Source organism: Neomonachus schauinslandi, chromosome 4, assembly GCF_002201575.2.
Source record: "Neomonachus schauinslandi chromosome 4, ASM220157v2, whole genome shotgun sequence".
Classification (NCBI taxonomy): domain Eukaryota; kingdom Metazoa; phylum Chordata; class Mammalia; order Carnivora; family Phocidae; genus Neomonachus; species Neomonachus schauinslandi.
In genome coordinates, this window is record NC_058406.1 from 95,230,981 (window position 1) to 95,246,985 (window position 16,005).

Here is a 16,005-nt window from a genome sequence, read left to right on the forward strand (position 1 = left end):
GATTTTTTAAAATTTTTTATTGTTATGTTAATCACCATACATTACATCATTAGTTTTTGATGTAGTGTTCCATGATTCATTGTTTGCGTATAACACACCCAGTGCTCCGTGCAGTACGTGCCCTCTTTAATACCCATCACCAGGCTAACCCATCCTCCCACCCCCCTTCCCTCTAGAACCCTCAGGTTGTTTCTCAGAGTCCATAGTCTCTCATGGTTCGTCTCCCCCTGTGATTTCCCCCCCTTCATTCTTCCCTTCCTGCTATCTTCTTCATCTTTGTCTTTTTTTTTTAACATATAATGTATTATTTGCATCAGAGGTACAGATCTGTGATTCAACAGTCTTGCACAATTCACAGCGCTCACCATAGCACATACCCTCCCCAGTGTTTATCACCCAGCCACCCCATCCCTCCCACCCCCCCCACTCCAGCAACCCTCAGTTTGTTTCCTGAGATTAAGAATTCCTCATATCAGTGAGGTCATATGATACATGTCTTTCCCTGATTGACTTATTTCGCTCAGCATAACACCCTCCAGTTCCATCCATGTCGTTGCAAATGGCAAGATCTCATTCCTTTTGATGGCTGCATAATATTCCATTGTATATATATACCACATCTTCTTTATCCATTCATCTGTCGATGGACATCTTGGCTCTTTCCACCGTTTGGCTATTGTGGACATTGCTGCTATAAACATCGGGGTGCACGTACCCCTTCAGATCCCTACATTTGTATCTTTGGGGTAAATACCCAGTAGTGCAATTGCTGGATCGTATGGTAGCTCTATTTTCAACTTTTTGAGGAACCTCCATACTGTTTTCCAGAGTGGCTGCACCAGCTTGCATTCCCACCAACAGTGTAGGAGGGTTCCCCTTTCTCCGCATCCCCGCCAACATCTGTCATTTCCTGACTTGTTAATTTTATATGTTTTGATTTTTATGGGCAAATACCCTGGAGTGGAATTGCTTAGTCATAAGGTCATTTAACTTTTTGAGGTACTGCCAAACTATTTTCCAAAGCAGCTACATCATTTTACATTGTCAACAGCAATGGATGAGAGTTCCAGTTCCTTTACATCCTTGCCAATACTTGTTATACAATTTTTTTTTTAAATTAGAGTCATCCTAGTGGATGGGAAATGGTATCTCAGTGTGTTTTTCATTTGCATTTCTCTAATGACTAATGATGTTGAGCATCTTTTCATGTGCTTAATGGCCATTGGTATATCTTCTTTGGAGGAGTGTCTATACAAACGTATTGATTGTTTTTTAAATTGGATTATTTGTCTTTTTGCTGAATTGTAAGAATTTTTTGTGTATTCTGGATTCAAGTCCCTTATCAAACATATGATTTGCAAATATTTTTCTCTATTTTATGTTTGTCTTTTTAGTTTCTTTATGGTATTTTTGAAGCACAAATGTTTTTAATTTTGATGAAGTCCAAATTACCTATTTTTAATTTGTTTTCTTATGTTGTAGGTGTAATATCTAAGAAGCTATCGCATAATCCAAAGTTGTGAAAATTTACTTCTTTTTTTTGTGAGAGTTTTATGGTTTTAAGTTCTTACATGTGGGTCTTTTATCCATTTTGAGTTAATATTTGTATATTATGGGAGGTAGCGAGGTTTGCTGCCAAATGAGTTATGAAAACAAGCTTTCATATTTCAGAGATTTTTTGGATTTCGGAAGAATACTTAAGGCATGGAGGCTCTTATGATCCTGCCCCCTGACCAAAGGTGATCAAACTAGACATAGACAAATCACCTAAGCTGGAAAAAATGTCATTTTAAGGACAGTAGCCAGTCTCTGTATTGTGTGATAAAGCTTGGAATTGTTCTGTAAGCATTTTAGCGATCCCTTTAGTCTTGGAGATGTTGAGTAATGAGTAATTCTACTTAGTGTGTTGGGGAGGGTCCTGACCCAGTGAAACAAAACAAATTAATATGATTAATTTTGAGATAATAGATGTTTGGTTTAGTATTATGAATTATGTGCATCTTCTACATTGTGTGCATTTTTTTTTTTATGGAACAGGCTGCTTACAGTTAGTTGTTTTCTTTATAATTCCAGAATTAGGTTGCTTTATGACAGAATATAATCATTATTTTTCTTTGGGAGTATGTCTATCATATAAATGTTTGTTTATAAGAAATTGGAAGAGCAGACCATAAGAGGAACATGAAGATCTGAAATCTTTTCATTGTAACCTGGAGGGAAGTGTGTGAAAAGGAGCTGGACTGGATCTGACATGATGGCATTTGAGTGGGACCATCAGTGAGCCACGTGTGATCTTAGTTAAGGTTGAATAAGTCAGACTTTGGAAACTCTACTGTCAACTATTATGGATTGGCTTCCTGCAGCCAGGGTCCATATCATATTTTGCATGGTGGGAAATAGGAGATCTTTTCTGAATACCATGCTCATTCCCACCATCAGTCATCCTCAAGGAGGAAATGTGGCTGCTAAGTAGAGAAGGCCAGCCTTTTACTCTGGCTGGGTTTGGGAAAGAGAGGGAAAGCCCATGGTCTGGGAAAGAAAAGATAACAACTGTTGAAAGGACTCCTAACTTTGGGAGGAGAACTGTCATTCTACAACACTATGGCCAACTGAAGATCATTGGTAGGGAACCCTCTGTGGTAAAGTATTGCCAGTAGATACCAGGGCAATGATGACTAAAATTTTGTTTTAAATAATCATCTTTTCCTGTGTTGTAGATTCTTTTATCTTTAAGTCAGCAGTTACACTGATGAACACTAAAGACTCAGGTTAGCTGTGCTTTGGGATTTTAGGGAGGTGCCTATGTCTACAATTGGCGCAAAGTTTTAGGTGGATACCCTGGGCAGGATGGAGAAAAGATTTTGAGATAGTAGGAAGAGATCTTGTGAGAAACAGAGTGGTAGGCTGGAGGAAGAGATGGCAAGAAACAATAATGATATATTTGTGGGGACATGTAAGCATTTCCGAAGGAATCTTAGAAGTACTTGGGGAATGGACAAAACGCTCTGAGGTCACATAGGATGGAGGCTTAAGCTATGTTAGCTGGACATAAAAGAGAAAGGTGATCCCCTCATTTCTTCGGAATTTGGAGGATATTTGAAGGTTATATTTATAACCCAAAGAACCTTGGATACCAGGATATGTTAGAACATTTTAGAGGGAAGGAATCTGGGACAAGCCCTGGTTTTCTAAACCTTGGCAGGGTAGGTCTGAATGTGGGAAGTGAGAAGCTTTCCTGGGTGCTACACCTTTAAGTCAGTCTGGCAAATGTGAAAATGTCAGCTGCAGACAGGCTAGTACTGTTTGTGGTTATGTATTGAACTTCATTTCCTCTCCAATTCTGTTTCCATCTGACCCTAATTCTTGGCTTCACCTCTTGTTTACAGTTCTGCTCCTGCTCATTAGACTGGCATTGGTATTTGGTATTCCCTGTTGGACTTTTGGCCTTTCCTCAAGGATGTGGCTGACAGCCACTTTAGTATTTCAAGTCTCAGAATCAAGCTTTGTTTTGGGGTGATGAAAATGCTCTAAAATTAGATTGTGGTGATGGTTGCCCAACTCTGTGAACATACTAAAAACCACTGACATGTACACTTTAAATGTGTGAATTTTATGGTATATGAATAATAAATATGATATGTGAATAAAGCTGTTAAAAAATCAAGCTCTGGATTACTGGCCAGTGCACAATAAAAATAATAGTAGCTTATATTTTTAGAGTATTGAGTATGGGCAGCAAAATGGTCTGAAGACTTTGTTCATAATTTGCACCGCAACTATATGAGGTAGGTATTATCATTGTCCTTACTTTTACAGAAAAGGAACATGTAATTTTCTCTCAGCCTTACAGCTTATCTGTGCCAGAGCCAAGATAAGAATTGGAAGTCTGGCTTCAGAATCAGTACTCTTTGCCACTATGCTATAGCGTGGTGTTAGGTCAGGGTGGGATTTAAGTATGTCTGTTTTTCTCATTTGAAAAAGGAGGTAAAATTAGGCACTGAGAATGGTAGGGGGGTGGTCATTGAATGGTTGGAATAAAGTACTGAAGTGAATCAGAAGTTGTATCATTTATCTATTGCTACATAATAAACTACCCCCAAACTCAATGGCTTAAAACAATAACTATTTCTTTTGTTCATGTGTCTGCAGGGTAGTCCTTGTGGTCTGGGTCAGGCTGGGCTGATTCTGGTTTGTGATTGGTTGACTGGCAGGGGGCTAGATAGGAAAATATTTAAGTTGATTTTTCTGAGGCATTTTACTTTATTTTTTTTTTAAAGATTTTATTTATTTTATTTTAGAGAGAGAGAGAGCGCAAGTGCATGTGGGGGCAGGGGTGGGGAGGAGCAGAGGGGGAGGGAGAGGGAAAGAATTTCAAGTAGACTCCCCTCTGAGTGCCAAGCCCCATGCAGAGCTCAATCTCACGACCCTGAGATCATGACCTAAGCCCAAACCAAGTGTCCGATGCTTAATTGACGGAGCCATCCAGGCACCTCTATTTTCTTAGGCATTTTACATTGGCTTAAGGAGTAATATAGAATATTATCAATTGAAGCGTAGTGGAAGTTCAGTTTTCCAAATCTTATTTAACAGTTATTCTTAATCATCTAGGAGAAAGAGAATACAATGTGTATTTGGGTTGCCAATAAATGATTGAGCCTGTTCGCTTAGATTACTTATGTTAGTTCCTTTTGAGACTTCAGTCTAATCTTTCATTTAGAGACTATCCTGAAGATATTTTATTATCCTATGTTTCAGTTATTGAAGAAACATTCCTGCAATGTATCTTGGATAATCAAGTCTCCTCTGAAGCTCTATCATCTCATAGAATAGGAATTCACTTTAGATTCAACTCCCTGTGACTCTCTTAGTAGTCTTAAATGCCTTTTTCATACTTGACTTTACTGATCTAGCTAAAAACTAGAGGTTCATTTCCTTGGCCATTTGGAGTTTACGAGATACCCAGGGACTTCTATTTCTATTTCTATTTTGCCCATTTCCATGATTTTCTCCCTGATGGATGGTTGCATGTCCCAGTGGATGTGAACTAAACTGTAGTCTTACATTTATGCCATAATACTGCCTTGGTAGACCACTCAGCTTAGTCTGTCAGTTCTTTTGATGGGTCTTGTATGAGATAGGCCATGTAGGACAAGCCAAGGAGTTCCACCAGGTTGCTCCTAGGAAATGAGGATTGTGGTTTTTATTTCAGGCCTCTTTCTTTTCTGGGGTCACAAGGCCATACATATTGTCAGTGTTTTTTGTTTTTTGTTTTGTTTTAATTTAAAATTTGAGTATAGTTGACATACAATGTTACATTAGTTTCTGGTGCACGACATAGTGATTCAACATCTCTATGTTATGCTATGCTGTGATCAGTGCTTTTTGTTTTTGTATTTTAAGATTTTATTTTTAAGTAATTTCTACAGAAATTAAGTAATTTCTACATCCCCAATCATCCAGGTTGAACTGACAACCTGGAGAGCAAGAGTTGCATGCTCCATTAACTGAGCCAGCCAGGCACCCCACTGTGATCAGTGTTTTGAGGAGGATAGTCCAGTTTATCTCCTGTGTTAACCTATTCCTTCCTGAACCACTATATAGGCCTTGGAGTTGAATATACCTAGATTTTATTTGGATAAACACCTACCAGCTGTGTAACCCTGGGAAAGTAAGTCATTTAAATTTTCTGAGCCTCGCTTCCCTCATCTATAAAATGAGGATTACACTAGTACCTGTGTAACATGATGGTTGTGGAAATTAAAGAGGCAATGTATACAAAGAACCAAGTATAGTGCCTGGCCCATAATTAGACCGTGCCCATCTGGGATGATTTCAGGGCTAAACACAGAAAATTGAGGTGTAGAACTAGTCAGTTTATTGAGAAATGACTCATAAAGAAAACAGTCCTAAGATGAGGCAGAAGTAGAAAAACTGACCGTAGGGCTGGAAACACACATCCTGCCATGATACTCTTCAGTCATTACTGCAGATACCAGCTTACCCTGAACAGTTATCCATCCAGATTCCTGGGAAAGTTCCTTTCCGAAGGGGCCAAATAGCAACTCTGCCTCTTTAAGACTGCTCATCAGTTGAAGCCTGCTGGCGTCTGATGCTTTGGACAGCCCAAGTACCAAAATCCACTGAAAGTGTTTTGTCTCACAGCATGGACAGTAAAACACCAAGCAATCAAAACAGAACCCAAGACTTCTGCCTTCAGCTGAGATGTAGTAATGAGGACCAGATTCAACCTCCTGCCTGTTTTGAACCAACTAAAAAATTTCACGAAATACATGCCACAGTGATTTTCAAGACATTCGATATCAGCCAACATAGGAGAGTGGTCTTGAGAGAAGGGAAATCAGCAAGGAGAACCTTATGATTGCCCAACTTAACTACCTGCAGAGAGATTCCAGAAACAGCACAGGGAGGAGCTACCCAGGCAGCGCTGAGCTGAAGAGAAAGTGCTGGGGATCTGGGGAGGTCAGGGCATCCCAGAGTTGAATGGGCTGAGTATGGGAGAGGAGAAACCCTCAGGAGACAGAGAGAGACAGAAGGAGAGGGAGGGAAAGCGAGGGAGGGAGGAGGGGGGAGAGAGATGAGGGAGGGAGGAAAGGAGAGGGAGAGGGGGAGATAAAGACGGAGAGAGAGAGAGTGGCACATGAGCAGTGAGAGCACTCTGGAGCTTGGGACAGGGCTGGGACTAGGGTGAGGTGAGAGAGAGAGATGCCCACACCACAGACTTCAAGGAGGTACTCATTCTTAGGTTCTTGTTTGAGCCCGAGAGTTAGGGCTTTCTCAGATTTTTGGCCCTGAGCACCTTGCTTGCCTTACTCTAGTCCTGACCCTAGATCTGCAAAATGTCCCCTTAAATTCTTCAGCCAAGTACTGATCAGCACAAGCCTGTGAAGAAATTGCCTGAGGCTGGAGAAAGAACCACCTAAAAGATTAGAGGGCACTGTGCTGGAAACTCCTGGGTCAGAGATGAAGGGCTGTTTTTTTATGCTCTATAATCTCAGTAGCCAGAATATCAGCACTTTTGTGCTTTTCCCCAATCATCGATTCCCAAGATGACATAGAGGGCCAGATGACACCTGCACCTGTAGAGGGGTGTGACAGAGCAATCTGGAGTTTAGGGAAATGAATCTTTTTAAAAATTTTATTATGTTATGTTAATCACCATACATTAGGTCATTAGTTTTTGATGTGGTGTTCCATGATTCATTGTCTGCTCCATGCAGAACATGCCCTCTTTAATACCCATCACCAGGATGACCCATCCCCTCACCCCCCTGCCCTCTAGAACCCTCGGTTTGATTCTCAGAGTCCATCGTCTCTCATGGTTCATCTCCCCCTCCAATTTCCCAATGAATCTTTTTTTTTCTTTTTTTTTTTAAAGATTTTATTTACTTATTTGAGAGAGAGAATGAGAGAGAGAGAGCACATGAGAGGGGGGAGGGCCAGAGGGAGAAGCAGACTCCCTGCCGAGCAGGGAGCCCGATGCGGGACTCGATCCAGGGACTCCAGGATCATGACCTGAGCCGAAGGCAGTCGCCTAACCAACTGAGCCACCCAGGCGCCCTCCCAATGGATCTTTTATAATGAGTAGTAAGCATGTGAGTAGTAAGCATGCCTCCCCCAGCCCCGCCCCGTTTGGTCTGGAGGGAGGCGCTATCTTCTCTTTGAAGGCTGTTTGCTATTCAAACATCTTTGAAAGGATAGTATGAACAAAGGGAGTAAGTGTATAGATTACAAGATGTGCAGATATATAAGCAATCCCTGGGGAATTGTCTCTCAACAACAAATGATTCCAAATAGATACTATTTCCTTTTAGGAGTTGTAAACTCAAAGACCAAGAGGGAACAGACAGGAATTGTGAATGAGTTAATTGAGCTAAGTGCTAATAATAGGGAGTGGAGGGCCCTGTGGTGAAGGTGAATTCAAGGGAGTCTGCTTCCCCCACCCCCGCCAGCCCTACCTCCTAAAGGCATTCAGGTTAGAACATTGAAAAAATACAGTGCTTGTCAAATAAAACTATGGTCACTGTTCACACCCAGTCAGAGATGAACACAACTCTTTCCTTACACATTTGTGTTTGTGGGCTCTCTATAAGACATTTGAAAAAATAATTGACCCATTTAATCATTTTCAAGTTGTCTTCTATGATTTTTCACCAAAAACATAAATACTTTTATTTTTTGAGAAGGTTAGGTAGGAAATAGTAAACATTTTATAATACAAGAATTGACTAACTGGAATAAATATTTAATTATATGATTTGATAAATTTGGCTTTAATAGTTAATTGAATAAAATACAGTATTTATTTATTTTTATTTATTTTTAAAGATTTTATTTATTTGACAGAGGCAGACAGCGAGAGAGGGAACACAAGCAGGGGGAGTGGGAGAAGGAGAAACAGGTTTCCCGCGGAGCAGGGAGCCTGAGGCGGGGCTCGATTCCAGGACCCTGGGACCATGACCTGAGCCGAAGGCAGATGCTTAATGACTGAGCCACCCAGGCGTCCCTATACAGTATTTATCCTTAGGTTTTTGCCAGTGTATCTAAAAAAACTTGGGTGTTTCACAAATATTCCATATATATTATGTATAAATGTATATAATAGATGTTAAATATATATTCAATTTATATTTAAAAGAATAACCCTTACTTATTTATACTGCTTCATCTGTTCCAAATTCAGAATATCCCAATGTGGGCCAAAATACCCAATTTCTAATGCTAGACCATAATAAGAAAGATAGGAAGCCCTATGAGTTAGTGTGCTTTGATTCATTGTTAAGGGAGATTTTCCCCAAACTAGTATTTTCATTTATGCTTTTGTTTGATGCTCTGGAAGTATAACCCAGGGAAAATACCATGGTAAGTTTTGGGTTTGATGAGAGATATGTATTTCTTTTGTAAAGTAGAATTATTATTCTTAGACATATCAGTCTCATTCTTAGACATATCAATTGTAAAAAAAAAAAAAGGTTTCTTGGGGATCTAGAAATCCTGGAATGATGTAAATGTAGAGTCCGCTTTTAGGCAAACAGGCTTGAGCAATAGAATATAGAAAGGGTCTACAGCAACCCCTAGCTGGATACAGACCGGCCCCTCAGGTGACCCACCTCAAGATATCCATAGGCCTTCACTGACCAATGGGCTACTTACAACCAGGCACAGTTACCAAAAAAGGGAGAATTCCACAGTCACCATGCCTCCTCATTTTTCCCCCTTAAAAACCACCGCCACCCACCACCTCATGGCAGACAACTCTCCTCTGCTGTCCTCCCCGGCTCCTCCCTTGTGATGTATTCAATACACTTCTATCTCCTTTGTTCAGCCTCAGGTGAATCCTTTCCCTGCTCCAGTGCCACTGGCCTCCACCTGATCCTTGCCCCACATTTGGGGGCCCCCATCCAATCGGACAGACACCCCATTTAGATACCACAGTAACGATGTTGTTGTGTGTTTCCAGGGGTACTGTATCCTAGTTTGTAGACACCAACTTACATTGTGCCCTCAGGAGCACCCTTTCCTTTGTGAACAAATTCTTTGTCTGAATTCTTCAAACTTATTTTCCAACTCACTCCCTTTTTTGAAGGTTGACTTTACCTTGGTAATGTTAGTCCCTTTGAACTCTCTCAGGAGATGGCTGTTAAAGGCAACAAAAGCAAAATAAACAAGTGGACTACATCAAGCAAAAAAGCTTCTGCACAGCAAAGGAAATCCTCAACAAAATGAAAAGGCAACCTACTGAATGAGAGAAAACCTTTGCAAAATGTATATCTGATAAAGGGTTAATATCCAAACTAAAGAAATAATTTATACAACTCAAAACCAAAAAATCAAGCAATCTGATTAAAAAATGGGCAGGGGATCTGTATGGATATTTTTCCAAAGAAGACATAGAGATGACCAACAGACACATGAAAAGATGCTCAACATCACTCATCATCAGGGAAATGCAAATCAAAACCACAATGAGATATCACATCACACCTGTCAGAATGGCTAAAATCAAAATGACTTGAACTAACAAGTGTTGATGAGGACGTGGAGAAAGGGGAAAACCTGTGCACTGTTGGTGGGAGTGTAAATTGGTGCAACCACCATGGAAAATAATATGGAGGTTCCTCAAAAAATTAAAAATAGAACTACCATATGATTAGCAATTCTGCTTCTGGATATTTTTCTGAAGGAAATGAAAACACTAACTTGAGAAGGTATCTGTACGTGCAGGTTCATTGCAGCATTATTTACAATAGCCAACATATGGAAACAACTTAAGTGTCCATCAATGGATGAATGGATAAAGAAAATATGATACAGACACACATACACTCACACACACCCAGAGAGAGAGAGAGAGAGAGAGAGAGAGAGAGAGAGAGAGAAATATTGTTCAGCCATAAAAGAGAAGGAAATCCTGCTATTTGTAAAAACATGGATGGACCTTGAGGGCATTATGATAAATGAAATATGTCAGACAGAGAAAGACAAATACCATAGGATCTCAATTATATGTGGAATCCAAAAAACCCCAGAAAAACAAAACCAGAATAGTGGATACAGGGTATGGATTGGTGGTTACCAGAAATGGGAGTGTGGGGGGGGTGTAGGTGAATGGAGGAAGTTGGTTAAAGTACACACTTCCAGTTATAAATAAATGAATCCTGGGGATGTAATGTAAAGCATGGTAACTATAGTTAGTAGTACTGTATTGTGTATTTGAAGATTGCTAGGAGAATAGATCTTGAGGGTTCTTACCACAAGAAAAAAAATTATAACTGTGTGGTGATGGATGTTGGCTGGATTTATTGTGGTGATTGATCATTTAGCAATGCATGCTTATAATGAATCATTATGTTGTACACCTGAAACTGATAGTGTTGTATGTCAATTATATCTCAATGATTAAAAAAAAAAGAGGTGGCTGCTGCTCTCTCTTGGTCTCCAACTCCCTCATAGTTCCAGGAGATGAGGCATCTAATCCAATCACTGACCTAACAGTATGTTTTATTTTTTTGAGTGTAGTTGATACACAATGTTACATTAGTTTCAGGTGTATAACATAGTGATTCGACAAGTTTGTACATTATGCTATGCTTATCACATGTTAGTTACCATCTGTCACTTACAACAATATTACAATATCATGGACTATATTCCCTATGCTGTGCCTTTCATTCTGTGACTTATTCATTCCATAACTGGAAGCCTGTATCTCCCACTCCCTTCACTCATTTTGCCCAACCAACCCCAAATTCCCCTCCACCCTGGCATTAGTTTGTTCTCTGTATTTATAGGTCTGATTCTGCTTTTTGGTTGTTTATTCATTTGTTTTTAAAATTTTATTTATCTTTGTTTTGTTCTTTAAATGTTTTTATTTTTTATGCTAGTTTATTTTTCTTTATAATGTCTATACCCAATGTGGGGCTCAAACTCATGACCCCAAGATCAAGAGTTGCATAGTCTCCTGACTGAGCCACCAGGCACCCCTAGATTCTACTTGTAAATGGAATTATATGGTATTTGTCTTTCTCAATCTATCTTATTTCACTTAGCATAATACTCTCCAGATCCATCCATGTTGTCTCAAATGGCATAATCTCATCCTTTTTCATTGCTGTACAATATTCCATTGTGTGTGTATCTCACATCTTCCTTATCCATTTGTCTACTGATGGACACTTAGGTTGCTTCCATATCTTGGCTATTATAAATAATGCTGTAATAAACATGGGGGTGCATGTTATCTTTTTGAATTAATGTTTTTGTACTCACCTGACACTTTCATTCTTTCATTTCTGCCTGAGATCCTTCAAGGCCCAAGTGAAATGTTTCTCATCTTTTGGATCTCAACTCAAGCATCTTTCATCAGGGAAACCTTCTAAAATCTTAGTTTTGGTTAGGTTCCTTTATTATATACTATCTTGTCTGAGAGCATTTATTTCATTTATGATGATTATGATGATTAGGATGATTATGAGATTACTTTCTGTTTCCTCACAAGATAGTCATCTCTATGAGTAGAGAAAATGTTTGTTTTGCCACCATTGATCCCTAGCACCTGCAGAGTGCCTGCAAAATAGTAATTACTGGATAAATATTGTGGAATAAATGAATGATGCCCTGTGGGTCTCCTGATCAAATTCCATTACTTGAATTTGAAAGCTCCTCATTTTGGTTCTGATAGTTAGACTTAGGGACTGTTGCTCTAACTACATTATATGTGACAGAGGGTTTTGCTTTATATCCCGGACTTGGTCAGCAGGTGAAAATATGACTAAAGAAAAGCCAGCTACCATTTTTTAAGTTCTGTGTCCACTAAGGTTATTAGCTGTGAACTGTAGGAAGAAATTCTGGTTGGTATGAATGGAGGATTGTTTATTTTCAGGATATTGGGTTGCCTGTGGAATCACTAGGAAGACCGGATAATCAGGTTCACAGTTGTGCGACCAGTAACAATGTTCTAGATCATGTTGCAGAACTTGTGTAGTGGAGACATTATAATCACCCTCCTCATCAGTAGATGGTTGGACATGTTCTACATACAGTCTGAATACCTTTGCTGCAGCTGCTCCAAGAACTTCATTTACAATTGCAGTAACTACCACAGAGAATTCTGTGCTGTCATTGCTGTTGGGCATAGGTGGTAGGGGGAGATGTCTGATCAGTTGAGCCTAAGGCATGGGCGCATATTCTAGGTAAAAAGGAAGATAGAAAAGCCACATTTTTAGTTTCCATAGTGGAAGTTGGGCTCTGCCTTACTGAGACTTATAAGGAGAGGGAATTTTATAAATGAAAAATTTCAGATACCAGGTGGCTAGAAAGAGTGATAAATGTCAACTACAGATGCTTATTGTGGCCTGTGCTGATTATTTGTTTCTTCCTTTGCTATGTTTTCATAATTCTTTGTTTGCATAGAACTTATGACATTCTACTCTGTGTAGTATTACTTATATACGTGTCCTAGTCTCCCACTAGAAAGGAATTATGTTGCATTTATCTCTGCATTCCTCTAGTAGCCAAGGAAGTGCTTTGGTTATGGTCAGGTGGCAAGAGATTTGGGGTAGCAGTAATATTTGTTGTGAACCTACTATTGAGGTGTGCTGTGAATGGCTGAAAATTGAACTGAATTGAATTTGTGATTTCAGGGGCTGCTATCTAAAATAGTCTGATCTCAAAATTCTTTAACCTGGAATTCTTGTGTAATGTTTAATAAATCAAATCCTGATACTATCAGTTCTATAATCTTGAAATTCTGAAGATAATTGTAGTGGATGTTTCTAGAACAATTCCCTCTCTGACACTAGTTTCACCAGTGGTAGGTGATTAGAATTATGTTAACACTACAACAACTATTTCTACTGTCTCTTCCTTCTAATGCCTTTATTTCTATCACATTTATTCTTTCAGGTTGAAGAGAAAAGATCAGTTGTTCCTAATTTTTAGTGTTTAACTTCAGTTTGATAAAATACTGAAGTGTGGGTACCAAGTGAAAAATGAGGTTGCTAAAGGTTAATGTTTTAATGCTTTTAATAACTATTAGTGCCCCTTCTGCATCTTGTCAAAATGAGACAAGTTCATTCTGGCAGGACTCAGAAGAGCTGCTAACAAAGAATTACTTGATCTAGTTAAATGACAAGAAAGAGCAACTATCCTCCTCCATAATTAAAAAAAATACCCCTTGTGGGAACCCTCCTACACTGTTGGTGGGAATGCAAGCTGGTGCAGCCACTCTGGAAAACAGTATGGAGGTTCCTCAAAAAGTTGAAAATAGAGCTACCCTATGATCCAGCAATTGCACTACTGGGTATTTACCCCAAAGATACAAATGTAGGGATCTGAAGGGGTACATGCACCCCAATGTTTATAGCAGCAATGTCCACAATAGCCAAACTGTGGAAAGAGCCAAGATGTCCATCGACGGTGAATGGATAAAGAAGATGTGGTACATATATACAATGGAATATTATGCAGCCATCAAAAGGAATGAGATCTTGCCATTTGCAATGACGTGGATGGAACTGGAGGGTATTATGCTGAGCGAAATAAGTCAAACAGAGAAAGACATGTATCATATGACCTCACTGATATGAGGAATTCTTAATCTCAGGAAACAAACTGAGGGTTGCTGGAGTGGGGGATGGGGTGGGAGGGATGGGGTGACTGGGTGATAGACACTGGGGAGGGTATGTGCTCTAGTAAGCGCTGTGAATTGTGCAAGACTGTTGAATCTCAGATCTGTACCTCTGAAACAAATAATGCAATATATCTTAAGAAAAAAAAAAGAAGGTAGCAGGAGGGGAAGAATGAAGGGGGGGAAATCGGAGGGGGAGATGAACCATGAGAGACGATGGACTCTGAAAAACAAACTGAGGGTTCTAGAGCGGAGGGGTGTGGGAGGATGGATTAGCCTGGTGGTGGGTATTGAGGAGGGCACGTTCTGCATGGAGCACTGGGTGTTATGCACAAACAATGAATCATGGAACACTACATCTAAAACTAATGATGTAATGTATGGGGATTAACATAACAATAAAAATAATAATAATAAAAAAAATACCCCTTGTAACTCTGGCATTAATGTAAAGAGAAGTGCCAAGTAATCATAAACACTACATTAAAAATGTGAATAATTTTTTATCCTTACATTTAGAGTCTGAGCTGATCTGTCAGTGCTGCATCACACAAAACAGACTGGCAATGCCAAAAAAAGTCTATGCAAATCATGTGCATTTCTATAGTATTATGCCAAACATAATATTGGTTAAAGAAAAGGGAAAGTATAATGGAAAAAAATTTAGAGTGTTTAATTCTATATTTTTAATGTGCATTTATACAAAATATCTGACAGTCTAAAACCATGGGGAAATTTCCAGGTAAAAAGTGTTAGTGTCATAAATGGTGACTGAAATTCTCCCTGATATCATTTAATTCTTTAATTCATTACAAAGGAGATTTACCTGCCTATTTAAACCAGATGGTGTGTATGTGTATATATACATACATATATATATATATATATTTTTTTTTTCTCAGAATAAGGACCCGTAACAGGTGCTTGTGTACCTTTGCCACTTTGGAGAAGAAGTAATATTTTTTTCGTATAGATTTTCACTGGTATTATGGAAAAATACTGGGCAGTTTTATTTTCCAGTTTTATCTTCCTTTATCTAAATTCCCAAATAGAAGAATTGTAACTGGAACATTAGAGAAATTTTCTGCTCTTGAAATTGGGGTTGTTATAAAATTTAATTTCTTCATTGCTCATTGTATTAATATGATTTTTAAAAATGTATAATATTCTGCAAAAGACAAATGAAGAAACTTCATAAAATATTATTTATTGCTAATTAGAAGACATAAATATTTGGAGCCATTTCTTCATAACCCAGAGATAATAATATTTTGAAAATACATTGCCATAAATAATTAGAAATACCCATGTCATTATCTACAGATTTCTGTATTCTGAAAGGTCTGTACTATATTAATACCCTAGAAATGACATTAAAATGAAGAAGAAAATATTTTAGAAAAAGTATAAATTTTGGGTTCAGCAAGCATTTATTGAGTATCTCTTACATGCAAGTCACTGTATTAAGCACCAGGGAAATGAGAATGAACATGGTATTTGCTTATAAGGTATCCATGATTAATTGGTTAGATAAATATGAATGAAAACAATTAAAGCCTAGGAAGATAAAGCACTAACAGATGCATAAACAAAGTGTCAACTACTAGTGCTCAGTTTTCCTCCTACAAAATGAGGATAAAGAAATCTTGAATTCAAAACTGAAGGTGTAAGATAATGAGCACCTTAACTGAATATTTTGACTTTCTTGAATGCTAGAGGCATTACTTTATTACATCTTCATTTTTAGTTTCTGCATAGTTAGCTCAGTTGGTTAGCATAGCAGTCATTCATTCTTCCTTCCTTCCTTCCTCCTTCCTTCCTTCCTTCCTTCCTTCCTTCCTTCCTTCCTTCCTTCCTTC